This window comes from Neovison vison, chromosome 5, assembly GCF_020171115.1.
Source record: "Neovison vison isolate M4711 chromosome 5, ASM_NN_V1, whole genome shotgun sequence".
Taxonomy (NCBI): domain Eukaryota; kingdom Metazoa; phylum Chordata; class Mammalia; order Carnivora; family Mustelidae; genus Neogale; species Neogale vison.
Window position 1 is genome coordinate 99,133,067 of NC_058095.1, and position 16,068 is coordinate 99,149,134.

The 16,068-nt window shown below is 34.0% G+C and overlaps 1 protein-coding gene and 1 non-coding gene across 10 annotated transcripts in view; both read left to right on the forward strand.

Annotated features, from left to right (window-relative positions):
• Positions 1-16,068, forward strand: part of NBEA (neurobeachin) — a 667,980-nt gene that overhangs the window by 399,250 nt on the left and 252,662 nt on the right. The gene's annotated exons all lie outside the window — the stretch shown is intronic.
• Positions 3,735-3,876, forward strand: LOC122907966. Its single transcript, XR_006384810.1, has one exon. It is a non-coding gene; the product is annotated as a U4 spliceosomal RNA (small nuclear RNA).

A 16,068-nucleotide genomic window follows, 5' to 3' on the forward strand; every position in this document is an offset into this window, starting at 1 on the left:
CTCTCTCTCTCTGTCTGCCTCTCTGCCTACTTGTGATCTCTGTCTGTCAAATAAATAAATAAAAATCTTTTTTAAAAAATTTTAAAAATTAAAAAAAAATGACTCATCAGTCTAGTATTAATCGTGCCACCTTAGCATATCATTCCCTCATGCCATATGCCTTTATAGAATGTGTGCACCAGTAGGTACAGATTCATAATACAGTTGCTTTGCCCTCTATCCTTAAAGACATTCATACTGGCAGAATATATATATATATATATATACACACACATACGAATACTAGTACTTTACAGATTTGGGGAAATTTGAATTCTCAGATGATTCAATGGAAAATAAATTTAAATATAGCCTTTAGAAGAGATAAGTAAAGCGTTCATCAGAATTGCCCATCTAGGAAGCCTCCCTGAATCAGGTAGCCTTAAAATGAAGGGCAATTAAATGGCTGATAGAATTTTTAAGAGCAGTCACAGTGGAGAATAGGAAAAAATGTATATTGTTTAAGTCAAAAATTAAAATAATGTCAGTCAGGAATAAGTTATGCCTAATCAGTGTGTAAACTATAAATAGCGTTAATTAGGGGGAGTGCAAAAATAAAATAAAAGTCCTTAAAACTCAAGTAAAATAGGTGAGTCTACATCAGAAAATTACAGAGTTCCACGTGTCTGGGGGAATTGTCAAAGTGTATGGTTAGAAAGAGTGCCTTTAAGTAAGCTTGTGGAGTGGAAAAAGGACAAGAAGAGCACTGAAAGACTATAGTGGGCCAGCAAGTCAGGGTGTGGCCAGGGAGATGAGAATAGTCTACTGTGGGCATTCTCCTGGCTCAGAGGCCACAGTTGGTACACAGGATATATTTTACACAGCTCTTTTGCTTGAAAAGACATGGAAAGGAATAAGAAAGCTATAAAAGTTGAGAAAGCAAGGCCATCTAGGTGGCTTGGTTGGTTAAGCCTCCAGCTCTTCATCTCAGCTCAGGTCTTGATCTCAGGGTCTTAAGTTCAAACCCTGTATTGAGCTCCACACTAAGCATGGAGCCTACTTTAAAAAAAAAAAAAAAAAAAAAAAAGTTGGGAAAGCAGAAAATTAAATTATTCTTAAAAATTGACCTTGATGACAAGAATAATGTTGGTAAAATTTCTGTCAGTATTTTAAAAGAGGAAAAGGGAAAAGAATATCAGAAAAAGAGTCAAATCAGTATGTGTATATGTTCAAACATTTTTATATGTTGGAGGTGAATGGGTATTTTCCTCTATGTTTGGAATAGTGCTGAAGCAGCCAAGCAGGTAAGTATTGGGCTGTGATGTGATGGGCTGGACTTATGAGAGTCCCATCTGGAAAGATAAATCTAACACAAGGCCCAGGTGGTTTTTAGAACTAAGATAAAGATTGAAAAGTAAAGAGATTCTAATATCCAGACCCCCAAAATACACGGATTTGGGACAGCATGCAGTGACGTAACTAAGACATCAAAGATAAGGTCAGTGAATAAAAAGAAAAACCATGAACATTATGAGTATCATTTTTTTTAATTGTATTTATTTAGGGGTGCCTGGGTGGCTCAGTGGGTTGAAGCCTCTGCCTTCGGCTCAGGTCATGATCTCAGGGTCCTGGGATTGAGCCCTGCATTTGGCTGTCTGCTCAGTGGGGAGCCTCCTTCCCTCCCCCTTTCTCTGCCTGCCTCTCTGCCTACTTGTGATCTCTGTCTGTCAAATAAATAAAATCTTTTAAAAAATTATTTATTTATTATATGAGCCACCCAGGTGCCCCATGAGTATCAATTTTAAATATTTATGTTAGTACCTTGTTACTGAATCATTTTCATGTTCTAGAGAGCCTTTACTTATCCTAAACTTTTGTAACTAAATAGATTCTTTCTATCTTTAGTAAAAATCGCTAAGTACAAGTTACATCTCTTAGGCATTAACCCTTGACGTCTCCAAAAGTGCCTGATATATAATTAAAAGAGACATAATTTCATCACACAGTAGGTTATAGCCTAGTTTTTATCAAGGCTTCCTACTTATGCTTCTTTACAAATCAGAGTATGTTAGCACCTACACTAGAATTTTAAAATGGTTTTTTAAGAAATTACTGATACACTTTCAGTCATGCCCTTATGCAAATGGACTACCTTTTTTAGAGAGATAAGACTATAATATTGTGCCATTCCCGAAGTTAATTATGAGCTCACTTGAGGATCACCAAACAATTCAGTCTGAAGATTTTATCTACTTTTTCATGTAACTTTTTCTTTCAAAAATACACTCCAGTCACTGTTGCCTCAGATATTTTATGTTTGAAACTCTGCATTGATGGCATACATTTTCTTCTAGCATTATTTTTGTTCTTCAGGTAAAGCTTTTTGACTCTTTATTATGTTAAAAATTTTAGGGAGTTTTGGGGCACTTGGGTGGCTCAATGTGTTAAAGCCTCTGCCTTCGGCTCAGGACCGAGCCCCACATGGGACTTTCTGCTTGGTGGGGAGCCTGCTTCCCCCTCTCTCTCTGCCTACTTGTGATTTCTGTCTGTCAAATAAATAAATCTTAAAAAAAAAACAATTTTAGGGAGTTCTAATTTTGGTAAATTTGATAAATTAAGGTTGGCATGAGTATATACATGTATTGTCTACAGAGTACTTCTTTTTGATTATTTACATTGTAAATTTTAAATATTTTTTGTTTTAACTTTACAGTTTTTCATAGTTACTGATTTTTTTTGTTTTGCTTTTCTTTTGTTTTGATCATTTTACTTCTGCCAGTTAAAGAATACAAATCATATGTTCTAGGTTTGTAACTTGAAGAAATTAATATTTTCTTTTACTTAACATGTTAGTTGGAAATGTTTTATCTGTAATATGTGCCTAGTACGATAAAATCTCTTTTGATGTTATCTGCTTCATACTGAATGGACAGGGACTGAATCCATTTATCTCGCTTTGTATAACTTTTACCATAATGCCGTGCACATATGGAAAGGGTATCTTAATAAATAACGGCTAACGTGTATGATTTACTTCATTTCCTCATCCCTTCCATTTTCTCATAATGTTTTATATAATTTTCTTTAGAGATCCATAGCAAATGAGATAGTATTTCATGTATAATTATTTTAATGTGACAGATTTTTAACATAAGTATATATTTAACAAATATATAATAGAAAACATATAATGTCTCTAAATATAAAACAAATATACTTATTTAACATATATGATATAACTTGAATGCTTTCATTTTGGAAAATATTTTAAAGGCAGGATTATTCCATAGTAATATTTCCTTCTGTTCATTTCTTGTAGATTCTTAATAGCACTTATAATAAAATGCTAATTGTGCCACAACAAATACTTAAACTTTGTTTACAAAACATGTTGATTTTTACTTTTTCTACTTTGAATCTTCCAGAACATGACAGATGCTTTTGAGCAAAATTCCTATATTTTTAAATTAGCAGGATTTTCATCTCTATAGTTATGAATTCAGAAATATTTAAGTCCTCTGTGCCCCCAAAATATTTCTACTGTGCAGTCTAAAATTCTTTCAAAATGTCTGTCATCCTGTGTTGTCATTTTTAGCTGTTGATTAGCAAATGAAGCATTTTGTGTATTAAGTAGTAATTCACTCTATAATTTTTATCACTGCTTAAATGTAAATATTTAGAGTAACTTAGAGTAACTCTAGGATAATCTGAAACTAGAACTAATAACTGGGAAACCCAGGAGATAATGTTGGACTAGCTTTGCGCAGTGGCAGTATCGTAGCCAATGAGGTTTATCCGAGGCGCGATTATTGCTAATTGAGAACAAAGTGAAAAGTAATAGTTATATAAAAAAGTTTAACTCAATTTCTCGATTAACTATATTAAACCATTCTTGGTAAAAATGATTAACCAACAAGGCAAGTAAACCTGAATTTCATTTGATCATTTTATTTTCTGAACATTTGTTTAAAAATAGATTGAGTTTTTTTATGATTGTTGATAAATGTGGCTGTACTCAGCTTATAGCAGAAGATCAATGTTTTAAAAATTGAAACAGTATAGGTTTGTATTGATTAATGTGGCTAAATCAAAACGAGAGGTTTTGTAACGGCTTTCTTAGACAGGCTACTCCCCAGTAATGGCAACCTATCAATTTTAGCTTTCTACTGATAAATCAGCTTGAAAATTGGATGTCAAAATTTTTTTCACCAAAGGAGTGATTTTTCCATGCCCTTTAACCTTTTCTGATATATTAGATTGGTTTATAAGACTAAGCTCTATCTCACAAAAAGCAGTTGTCAAATTGACATTGGATAGATTTTCAAATGATTGTGACACCTATTTTTTATCCATGTTTACAAAATAAGCATATGTACAATTATCTACGATCACCTCCACAACTGCAGGTCTCTCGTTTTTTCCTGAGAAAACTTCAATCGCATATGACAAAATTGTGCATTTTTCTGTTAAGGGATCTTAGCAGTTCAAAGGTCAGAGCCTCAACTGGAAGATTAGGAAGCAGGCTTCCAGAAGTACTTACTTTTCACTGAGTTAGAGACATTGATTGTTTTCATTTTGTGAAATGATTTTTTTCTTTTCGTTTTTTTCTTTTTATTTCCTTCTAACATACTAATGGGCTAATTAAAGGCAGTTCTCCTATGTTGTTACATGGTCAATAGTAACTTGGTATGTTTTAGTGACAAAAAAACAAACACAAAACCTGACAACACTTTATTTCTAAGGAACCAATATTCAGGACTTGAAATAACACTGGTAAAGATTTGATTAACAGCACAGGATAACAGGCTTAATTTGGATTTAATGGGGTAGACTTCAGTGACAGCTGACAGTACCATACCTTCATGCCTATATAGCGGACTTTAAGTTAGCCTGAGAAGGTATTGATTGTGAAGTTTCTGTTGTATAATTACTTTTTGCTAAGGGGGAAAAAAAACCATGGTGTATTGATCTAGATGGGAGCATTTGAGTAGCAGTTTCCCTTGGCTAACAGTGAGTGTCATCTTTCAGCCATGATAAATTGTAACGTTCTGGCTCAGCATAATTGCTTTGTGGTGAAATGAACCTCCTCTACCCTTCTCCTTTTCCCATCAAGGAGATACAGTAATCATCTTTATCTCAAAGCCATGATTTACTGAACTAATCATCCTCTTAATAGAGGAAAATCTTTCCCCCAGAGCACATCCAGTTTTTGCTAACTGAAACAAATGCATTATGAAACAATGGAATTTTTTTTGAAAAATTCAGATTCCACAATTATACATCTTTTTAAATCAATTATCAATGACTCCTCACCTATGCTTTTACCCATCTCTCCATTCCCAGACTAGTAGTTAGACTTTCATCTTCCATTGAATCTAAATTAAAAAGGAAAACAGAAATAGTCAAATTTTATGTGCTTATTTTGGCAATAGAATCAATAAGTCCAGTTTTCTGAAATTTACTACATTTGACAAACATAAAAATTTAGTTTATTTAGTTTAAAACTGTTTTGGAAAGTCTTTCTCTTGGCATAACACTTTTGTTTTTTTTACAGTTTTAAGCAGTAAACATTTCTTAGATTTTTTTTCTTGTGCCATTTATCTCCATTCAAAAGTAAATAAGATGCCTTGAATGTGAAAACCACCATACATTTCCTACCAGTTCTGGAAAACTCAAATAATTTGTATTATTTGTTAGCTTTTCAACAAAGATGTTTAATGTGCTATCAATTTTTCATTAAGCCTATGTTGTATTTTGCTGAAAATAGATCTGTAAATACTTGCCAGTACTTTAATATTGCCCCTGGGTAATGACTTTTAGTTAAGTAATGTTATTTAAAGAATATCTGGCAGTCATTTTAGATCATTTTAAGACTGCTGTGAAGGGTTTGGATAAAGGTCATTTTCAATGATTGCGCTTAGTTAAATAAATGTGAAAGGCTTCACAAAGGGAATCTTGCTTTTCAGTGTGCTGTCATAAATTTCCTCTTAGCACATCTGGGAATACCAAGTAAAATGTAGTTGTTTCTGCCTTGAAGGCAGTATATTTTATATTTTCCTTCTCTTTGTTTATTTTCTCCCTATAATTCTGTTTATTCCCATAACTGAGCACAAAGCTTTCATTTTGTCATAAATTAGATTCACCACTCTTGACAGTTTGTGGAAACCCTTATATGTATTTCTCCAAATGTTTACAAAGAGTAGTTTTTTACCAAGACTTATTAAAAAGCATTACCTTTTCTTTTCTTTTTTTTTCAACAATCCCCCTCTAATGTAACCCTGGTTCACAGTTTGCTCCCACTCTGGCCACAGCTGGGCTCTCGCTGTTCACAGCTGAAAAGTGAAATCAATGCTGGGTCTAACAAAATGCAGATGAAAGCCATTCTGATCGTATATAGTCATTTCCCGTAACTTTATCAGCCTTCAGTTACTTATGTGATCTCTGGAAATCATTGTTTGCTCAAGTAAATACAGTCCTAACTTCTGTGTTGAGATGTGCTGTCCTCTAGGAAAATAATACTTCCTTAATGCCATAAACACTGTGAATAGCTCATCATTATAGGTTTCTAAAATAACTATTACTTTTGTTCTCCTGAAAGAAATATTACAAATCTAATCAAATCAGTTATCATTTGAATTCTGGACATTTAAACTCTAAGCAAAGATGTCTCTTTATTCTTAATGTTAACACAATTTAAAATTCTGAAACAAAAAAAATACTAAAATAGCACAACCCCAACCATCATTGATCTAGTATTTTCTTGCATATTTATTTGAACACCATTGGGTGGAAAGCTGTATTGTAGCTGAATGCTTCAGAGGTCACGGAACTACAATGAGTTTGATGGAAAACAGCCTTTCTCCTTCCTATTTTAAATGGTTCCTACTTTGATTACAAGCATTTATTATAATTATCAAGAGATTAGGCTGTTGTTATAGAATCCTTGTAATGGAACCATTTAGAAAGAATATAATGGCAGTTTATTGGATTCTGCCAAAGAAAAGAGCACAGATAAAGTGGTCCTTTTTTGCAAATGGTCCAACTGCTAGCTAAGTATACTAATTTTATTATTCTATCTTAGTTCATTTGCTTTGGTAGTTTATGTGACTAAGGGCACAATTTTTTCTAATAAAGAACCTGTCCTTTAGTCTCTTCTATGGTTTATTTCTTTTGTAGGGTTTCTATATATATTTGTGTGTGTTTTCTGAAATAAGGAAGGTTCACAAACACATAGCACTCAATACTCTCTAATATGTAATCTTTGTTTTGGAATTTTCATTTGTACACTTGTCTCTCCTAAGATGGCTTTTTAGTATTAACTTATATATTTTTTTAATTTATTGGTGTATAAGATGAGTCCATTCATTTAACACCTCTAATTTTTCTTCTTCAAGCTTAAGTAAAATGGGCCCAATGAAATAAGTACAGGAAGACAGTTCGCAGACTTCAGACATATTCAGTGCTAATATCTTTTCTATCAAAATCTTTGTATTTGACACTCAGGTTAAATATATACTGGATCTTTCCTCATTCTTCAAAAACAAAGATTTGGAGAATAACAGCACTTTTTCCTTTGAGACTTTATCCATTTGGAAGCAGACACAAGAAAATTCAAGATACAGTACTTTGAAAAATACTAAATTCAATTAAGTAGATTTTCCAATTTTTTTTCCCCCAGACTGGTGACTGGTGAATCTGCAATGTTTGGTCAACTACTAAAGTAAACCAACCATTAGGGAATCCATGCCTATAGAGAAAAGGAACTATGGCATTAAATATTATCTGTCCTGTCAGAGGTGCCAGGGTGGGTAGCAGACTGAAGTTCAGGAAAAATGGTTCTTGTGAAGTAGGTGACTGGGATGGGGGATGATAATGCTATTTTTAGAGATTATAAACTTCCTGAAATCAAAGATCATCTAGTTAGGTACTTAGTGCTATTAGGTATCTTGAGCTATTAGGTATCTTAGAAAAAAAAATTTTTTTTATCGAAGTCATGATTTTTAAAGTAGCAAAAGAAATACCACTTTTTAAATTATAGATTTTATTTTTCTTCTTTTAAGTTATACTCATTAAAAATAAATCTGTGATTTAAAAAGTGGTGCTTCTTTTGCTACTTTGATTTAAAAAAGAAAACAATTTTCTAAAAAATATTCTTGAAGACCTATTATGCTCAAGATACCTGTCAGCACAAAGTACTTATTTACTAGGTAATCTTTGTTTTCAGAAAGTTTTTGTTTTTGTTTTGTTTTTTATTATGTTCTGTTAGTCACCATACAGCACATCATTTGTTTTTGATGTAGCGTTCCATGGTTCATTATTTGCATATAACACCCAGTGCTCCAGGCAATATGTGCCCTCCTTAATACCCATCACCAGGTTAACCCATCCCCCTACTCCCCTCCCCTCTGAAAGCCTCAGTTTCTTTCCCGAAGTCCATAGTCTCTCATGGTTCGTCTCCCCTTCAATTTTCCCTTCCTTCTTTTAATGCCCTCCATGCTATTCTTTAAGTTCCACATATAAGTGAAACCATATGATAATTGTCTTTTCTGCTTGACTTACTTCACTAAGCATAATCCCCTCAGTTCCATCCTTGTCAATGCAAATGGTGGGTATTCATCCTTTCTGATGGCTAAGTAATATTCCATTATATATATGGACCACATCTTCTTTATCCATTCATCTGTTGAAGGGCATCTCAGCTCCTTCCACAGTTTGGCTATTGTGGACATTGCTGCTATGAACATTGGGGTGCACATGCCCGTTCTTTTCACTACATCTGAATCTTTGGGGTAAACACCTAGTAGTGCAAATGCTGGATTGTAAGGTAGCTCTATTCTTAACGTCTTGAGGAACCTCCATACTGTTTTCCAGAGTGGCCATACCAGCTTGCATTCCCACCAAACAGTGTCAGAGTGTTCCCCTTTTTTCACATCCTCGCCAACACTTGTTGTTTCCTGTTTTGTTAATTTTTGCCATTCTAACTGATGTAAGGTGATATCTCATTGTGGTTTTGATTTATATTTCCCTGATGACTAAGTGATGTTGAGCATTTTCTCGTGTGTGTGTTAGCCATTGGCTTGTCTTCTTTGGAGAAGTGTCTGTTTATGTCTTCAGCCTGTTTTTTGGCTGGGTTATTAGTTTTTTGAGTGTTGAGTTCAAGAAGTTAGAAATGGACCCTCAATTGTATGGTCTACTAATCTTTGACAAATCAGAAAAAAATAACCAGTGGAAAAAAAACAGTCTCTTCTATAAGTGGTGCTGGGAAAATTGGACAGCTACATACAGAAGAGTGAAACTGGACCATTCCCTTACCCCATACACAAAGATAAACTCAAATGGATGAAAGACTTCAAAGTGAGACAGGAATCCATCAAAATCCTAGAGGAGAACACTGGCCACAGTAACTTCTTTCAAGACACATCTCCAAAAGCAAGTGAAACAAAAGCAAAAATGAACTTTCATCAAAACAAAAAACTTCTGCACAGCAAAGGAAACAATCAACAAAACTAAGAGACAGCCCACGGAATGGGAGAGGATATTTGCAAATGACATTACAGATAAAGGCTGATATTCAAGAGCAATTTTCAGGAAGTTTATAATCTCTAAAATAGCATTACCACCCCCCACCCCAGTCACCTGCTTCACAAGAACCATTTTTCCTGAATTTCAGGCTGTTACCTATACTGGCACCTCTGACAGGACAGATAATATTTAATACCTCAGTTCCAAGCAAAACAGATGAACATAGGATAGAAAAATAAAATAAGATAAAAACAGGAAAGTAAACCATAAGAAACTCTTAAACATAAGGAACAAACAGGATTGCTAGAGGGGAGGTGAGAGAGGAGTTGGGGTAAATGGGTAATGGGCATTAGGAGGACACTTGTCATAAACACTGGGTTTATGTGCAACTGATGAATCACTAAATTCTACCCCAGAAATTAATAATATGTTATATGTTAACTAACTTAAATTTAAATAAAATGTTTTTTAAAGGGCAAAAAATAAATCAATCATAGATTTTATATATACTTGAAGAGTGTCGAATTGTATTATCTCCACTTCTACCTATCCCATGTCATCAGTGTTCACATTATTGTTTTGTTGATATTGTTGACATATAGTAGGAGCAATGGTTTTATTCCTGCAACTTACCTGAAATCTTAAATCTTTTTCATATGCCAAAAGGAAGCTTTACATGTAATTTAAATGTTTCTGGATAAAACAGCTCAGTGTAGGGGCGCCTGGGTGACTCAGTGGGTTAAGCCGCTGCCTTCGGCTCAGGTCATGATCTCAGGGTCCTGGGATTGAGTCCCGCATTGGGCTCTCTGCTCAGCGGGGAGCCTGCTTCCCTCTCTCTCTCTCTGCCTGCCTCTCCATCTACTTGTGATTTCTCTCTGTCAAATAAATAAATAAAATCTTTAAAAAAAAACAAAAACAGCTCAGTGTAAGGGTGTGCCTAGCCTTCTCATTAATGAGTTTCATGTACATTATACACACCAGAGAATTTGAAATTGCAGTTATATGCTAGTTAACATAGATATGGAGTGATAATAAAACAGAAAAACATAATTTAGAAAGACTTGGTGAATAATGAGGATAGTTAAAAGTGTACAAAATCAAGGGCTCACTTGGTTAAGCACCCAGCTCTTGATTTCGGCTCAGGTCATGATCTCAGGGTTGTGGAATCAAGCAATGCCTCTCCCCTAAAAAAAATGTACAAAATCTTTATGCATTATACAGATTTACCCTGCTTTGTTATTTAATTCCATAATAATTTAATACTAAACTTTGCTTAAAAGAACATAATATGTATGTATATGTGTGTATATATGCCAGTGGTTTTCATAGATGTATATTTAGAATTGTAGGCCCCATGGGGATGTGTGTAGATAAATAAGAATTATGGAAATGTGGAATGTGTAGGGATTTCAAAAAGGAAATTTCTGTTGTCATCATAATGCTTTTAAGAACTACACCTAAAGCATTAAAAAAAATGAAATCAGTGGGGCACCTGGGTGGTTCAGTCGGTTAAGGGTATGCCTTTGGCTCTGGTCATGATCCTAGGGTCCTAGCAACAAGCCCCACATGGGTTCTTTGCTCTCCCAGGGAGTCTCTTTTCCCTCTCCTGCCTGCTCCTCCTCCTGTGTGTTTGCTTTCTCTCTCTCAGTCAAATAAATAAAATTTCAAAAAAAAGTGAAATCAAGAAATTTACACATATGAGTTGAAGACTCTCTCTGTCATGGCTCATCAGACTAGGTCATCAGGAAAGTATTTCTTAATTCTAACTGAATTACATCTTCAAATATTACATATGTTAGTTTCATAAATTTATTATATGCAACTGAATTTAGTTTTTCTTTAGATCTCAGATGTATGCATATCATATATAATGCTGCTTTCATTAATTTGACTGTAGACATTCTTGGTACTAGAATCTGTATGTAAGAGAGATGTAAGAACAATAGCAAGTAGGAGACATCACAAGCCCACTGTTTCTTTGGGATGTTGTATAACAAATCAATGAAAAACTTTTCCACAAATGCCATTACTCATATTTTATATGCAGTATGTTTCATTAATTTTATTTAGAGGAACCCAAGAAGGCTAATAAGATTATGATTTCATCATTTATGAAAATGAAAGCAAAAAATCTTTAAAGTTTAGGGTGCCTGGGTGGCTCAACAGATTAAGCCTCTGCCTTCAGCTAGGGTCAGGATCTCAGTGTCCTGGGATTAAGCCCTGCATCTGGCTCTCTGCTCAGCAGGGAGCCTGCTTCCCACCCTCTCTCTCTTGCCTGCCTCTCTGCCTACTTATGATCTGTCAAATAAATAAATAAAATCTTAAAAAAAAAAAAAAGGTTTACGTTTACTTACTAGGACTCTAATATGGCGACTGAGTAATACTATTGGAAAATAAAATAAACTTTGTATCCACTTAGCATTTGGGCCAAATGAGAATAAAAGCTTCACTTCTAGGATTTGTTATAGATCTAATCCTTTTAAAGCTCTGAAAACCGTAAATTTTTTTATATGTTTGTGGACAATATATTGGGTGACAAAACAGTGTGAGCCAATATGTGGCTATTTGTTTTCTCTATCTCATTTAGTAAATTTTTTGTACATTTCTTTGCAGAAATATTAATTTGTTTGATCAGGAAATACTAACCCAAACGAAATGCTACCAGGAGTCATCCATAATACAAAGAGCCACAACATACTGTTTTTCTAACATCTGAAAAATTATGGCTTGCAAAACATAATCTATCCCAGGGGTTTCAGATAAAAGCCATCCTAACAATAGAAATAGCAGATCAAAGTTGCCATGAGACTGGAGATATGTGAAAATAAATAAAGTCAGGTATTTAGATACATGGGATTTTCTTTATCCTACATAATTTCATATTAAGAATGGTAATCTTACCCAGAACCAATGGCATTTTGAGACACAGAGTTAAAGACTCAGTAGAGTCAACAGCATTCAGAAGAGAAGTGCAGGTAGAATACATTGTGATTGTAAACGACCTTCTAGGTCACAGCTGAACATTCCACTGCTTGTTTCCTGTTATAGTTGTATTGGTTGACTCGACAGAGCTAGCACTTGTAGCTAGCTGGGACCTCAGGCTGAGTCCAAATTCAGTAAGAATCCACATTCTTTCTGAGCAGCTATTTCTTTACAACCTCACTAAACAATCCCAACCACTATGACTAGGTTCCAATTGTACTTAGTCAGTGTAAGTTGTCCAGTTATCCTAACACTGAAAGATAGCAATTGTAACAGATAATTGCCCGCTATAGTACCTTAGAGAGTTAGCCAAAAGCAGAAGTAGAAGCTTCCTCTCAATACACATTCTTAGCACATTAAAAAAAAAAAAATAGATTTTGAAAATTCTGATAGCCTCCTAAACTTAAAATTGAAGAGTTCCCACTGGATTTTGCTTTCATCCTATCTGAAATGAACTATAAATGCAGTGCTGCAAAATTAGTAATTATGTAAATCATAGAATAAGAAATAAGTGATAACAGGTTTCATTATCAAGCTTTTAATTAAAATCCTTTGGCATGCTTTTTTTCTTTGAAGTATGTGTTTGGTAAAAGTTGGTATTCAAAGCATCATTGAAAGACTTGTTTGTTTTAAAAACTTTTTCAATTATCATATTTAGGTAATTTAAATTTAGAGGCCTTTTTTATTTGGTTAGTTTCAAGCATTTGTGGAAAATTAAGGACACACTAAAATGTCTTTATTTAAAATTTTTTGTATAAATATGACCATTGATATCCTGATTTGGAGCTAAGAAGTTCCTAGAACACTGAGATAATTGGAAATACAATTTTAATTTCTCTGTTTTCAAATGAAACGAAACAGCAGCAAATCCCTTGTCTATCCTTGCATTCTGCCTCCCATCTATTTAGATTTGTTTTTTATTAGACATAGCAAACCTAGACTCAAGTTATAACCTTTTAGGAGAAATCTCTCTAACTGGCTTATTTTCCCTGAGGATATTTGCTAAGCAGTGCAACTACCACTCTTCCTGCCAAGAGTTTTATCTTAGAGACCAGAAGTCCATTGTAGGTATTCTATTCTAAACTTTTTTTTATTTTATTTTTAAAGACTTTATTTATTTGAGAAAGAGCAAGAGAGAGAAAGAGCATGACCGGGAGTTGGAGGTGGAAATGGCAGAGGCAGAGAGAGAAGCAGATTCCCTACTGAGCAGGGAGCCTGATGTAAGACTTGATCCCAGGATCCTGGGGCCATGACCTGAGTTCAAGGCAGACACTTAACCAACTGAGCCACCCAGGCACCCTGTAGGTATTCTATTCTCATATGCAGCATATCGAGGTAACTAATGCTTACCTTCTATCTGAACTATATTATATCATCATACTTAAGCAGATATATTAGGAAAATAGCTCATCTTCCACTTCCAAAAAGGACAAGGTCATTACTTCTTTGTAAAGCCAAGGACTGGAAGACTGAAACCAAAAGTGTTCTAGTAATTTTCTCTCTTGCTCCCTATCATTGATGGATTGGTCTGTCTCCACCATATGAAGGAATACTTCAGTGGAGCATTATAAGATCTGAAAGCACTGCTTCTAGGAACAGAAACTTAGGTATTTCTTTATCCTTGAATAAAATGATTATCTCCTCAAGATACAAAGGGGACATAATTCTCTCCTTTCATCCTTTCCTCATTTCCTCTCTCTCTGTTTCCTTTTTTATAATCTGACATTGGAGCTTGAAGTATATATATGATCACTGATGAAAATCTATGTCACAGTAAAGCTAATATTATAAAACAGATTTTCTTTGGTTGTTATAAAGATTTTCCAAATGAAATGAAAAGTAGCTCAACACCAATTTACCAAATATTTCTAAGAATTAACAAATTTATTTTTCTTGATATAAAAGCAAGAAGGAGCTCCATTTACCCAAACTCATTATAAAATTGGCCATTTTCTTTGTGCTAATGGTTCTAGATCTTGATATCTCCTCCACATAACATATGCATACACATAAACACAGAACATAAGCACATTCTTGGGAGATTTCCAAATGTGTGCTAAACCTGGGTCTTGATAGTTTAACAAATTCTCTGCCAAATAACAATTTGTGATTTCTGCTCTTACCTTTATTGTTTTCCTTTTTCTACTTATGTTAAGTTTACTTTGCTCTTATTTTTCTAGTATTTTGGGGGTACAATCTTAGGTTACTGGTTTTCTAATGTATCTTCTCTTTTTTTTCTCATGTAAGTATTTAAAGCTGTAAATTTCTATGATTGCATTAGCTGCATCTCACATTCATTGTACTTTCATCATTAAGTTTGAAATCTCTTGTATAATAACATGTATACGTGTGTTGTTTCATTTTACAAATATTTGGAGTGGTTCATAGATCTTACCATTATTTATTCCATTGTAGTCAAAGAACATATTTATTCCATTGTAATCAAAGAACAATAATTTCAATTATTCTAAATTTAAAGATTGTTTTATGGACCCTAAGCATGGCATATTTTAGTAGACATACCATGTGCACTTGGAGATAATATGCATTCTTTAGTCATTGAGCATAGTGTCCTATAAATTTAAACTAGGCCAAAGTGACTGATACTATAGTTCAGATGGTCTGTGCCTTTACTGATATTTTTTGTTTACTCATTCTGTCTACTGAAAGAGAGGTATTAAAATCTCCTAACAGTATAATGGGATTATCTCTTTCTCCCTTTAATTCTGTCACTTTTGCTTCACATGAGGCATACTTCATTTTATTGTGTTTTGCTTTATTGTGTTTCATAGATACGTGTTTTTTTTGTTTTGTTTTGTTTTTTTTGTGGGGTTTTTTTGTATTTTGTTTTGTTTTTTACAAACTGTAGGTTTGTAGAAACCCTGCACTGGGGAACTCCATTGGCACCGTTTTTCCAGCATTTGCTCGCATAGTGTCACATTTTGGTAATTCACACAATATTTCAAACTTTTTCATTATTATTATTGCTGTTGTGGTGATTTGTGATCAGTGGTTATGACTCACTCAAAGCTCAGATGATGGTTAGCATTTTTTAGCAATAAGACATCTTATAATTAATGTATCCTGTTTTTTAGACATAATGCCATTGCATACTAAATAAACTACAGTATAGGGTAAACATAACTTACATGCACTGGGAAGCCAAAAAATGCACTTTACTTACTTTTTTGTAATACTCACTTTATTGAGGAGGTGAGTCTCCAAGCTATGCCTCTATTATGAGGTTCTAATATTAGCTAAATACACATGAATATTATGTATTCTTAAGAATTGACCCCTTTACTGAGATTAATGCCCCTCTTTATTGCAAGTAATATTCCTTGTTTTAAAGTGCACTTTGCGTGTTAATAAGGTAACCACTCTAGATTCTCATGCTTATTGTTTTCATACCTTTTTTCTATTCATTTACTTACAACCTAGCTGCGTCTTTGTATTTTTAAGGATGTCTTGTACACAGCATATAGTTGGGTATTGCTTTTAATCCATTTTGGTCTCCACTTTCCAATTGGAATAGTGTGTTAATATTTATATGATTAGATTTAGTTTACAATTTTAATGTTTGTT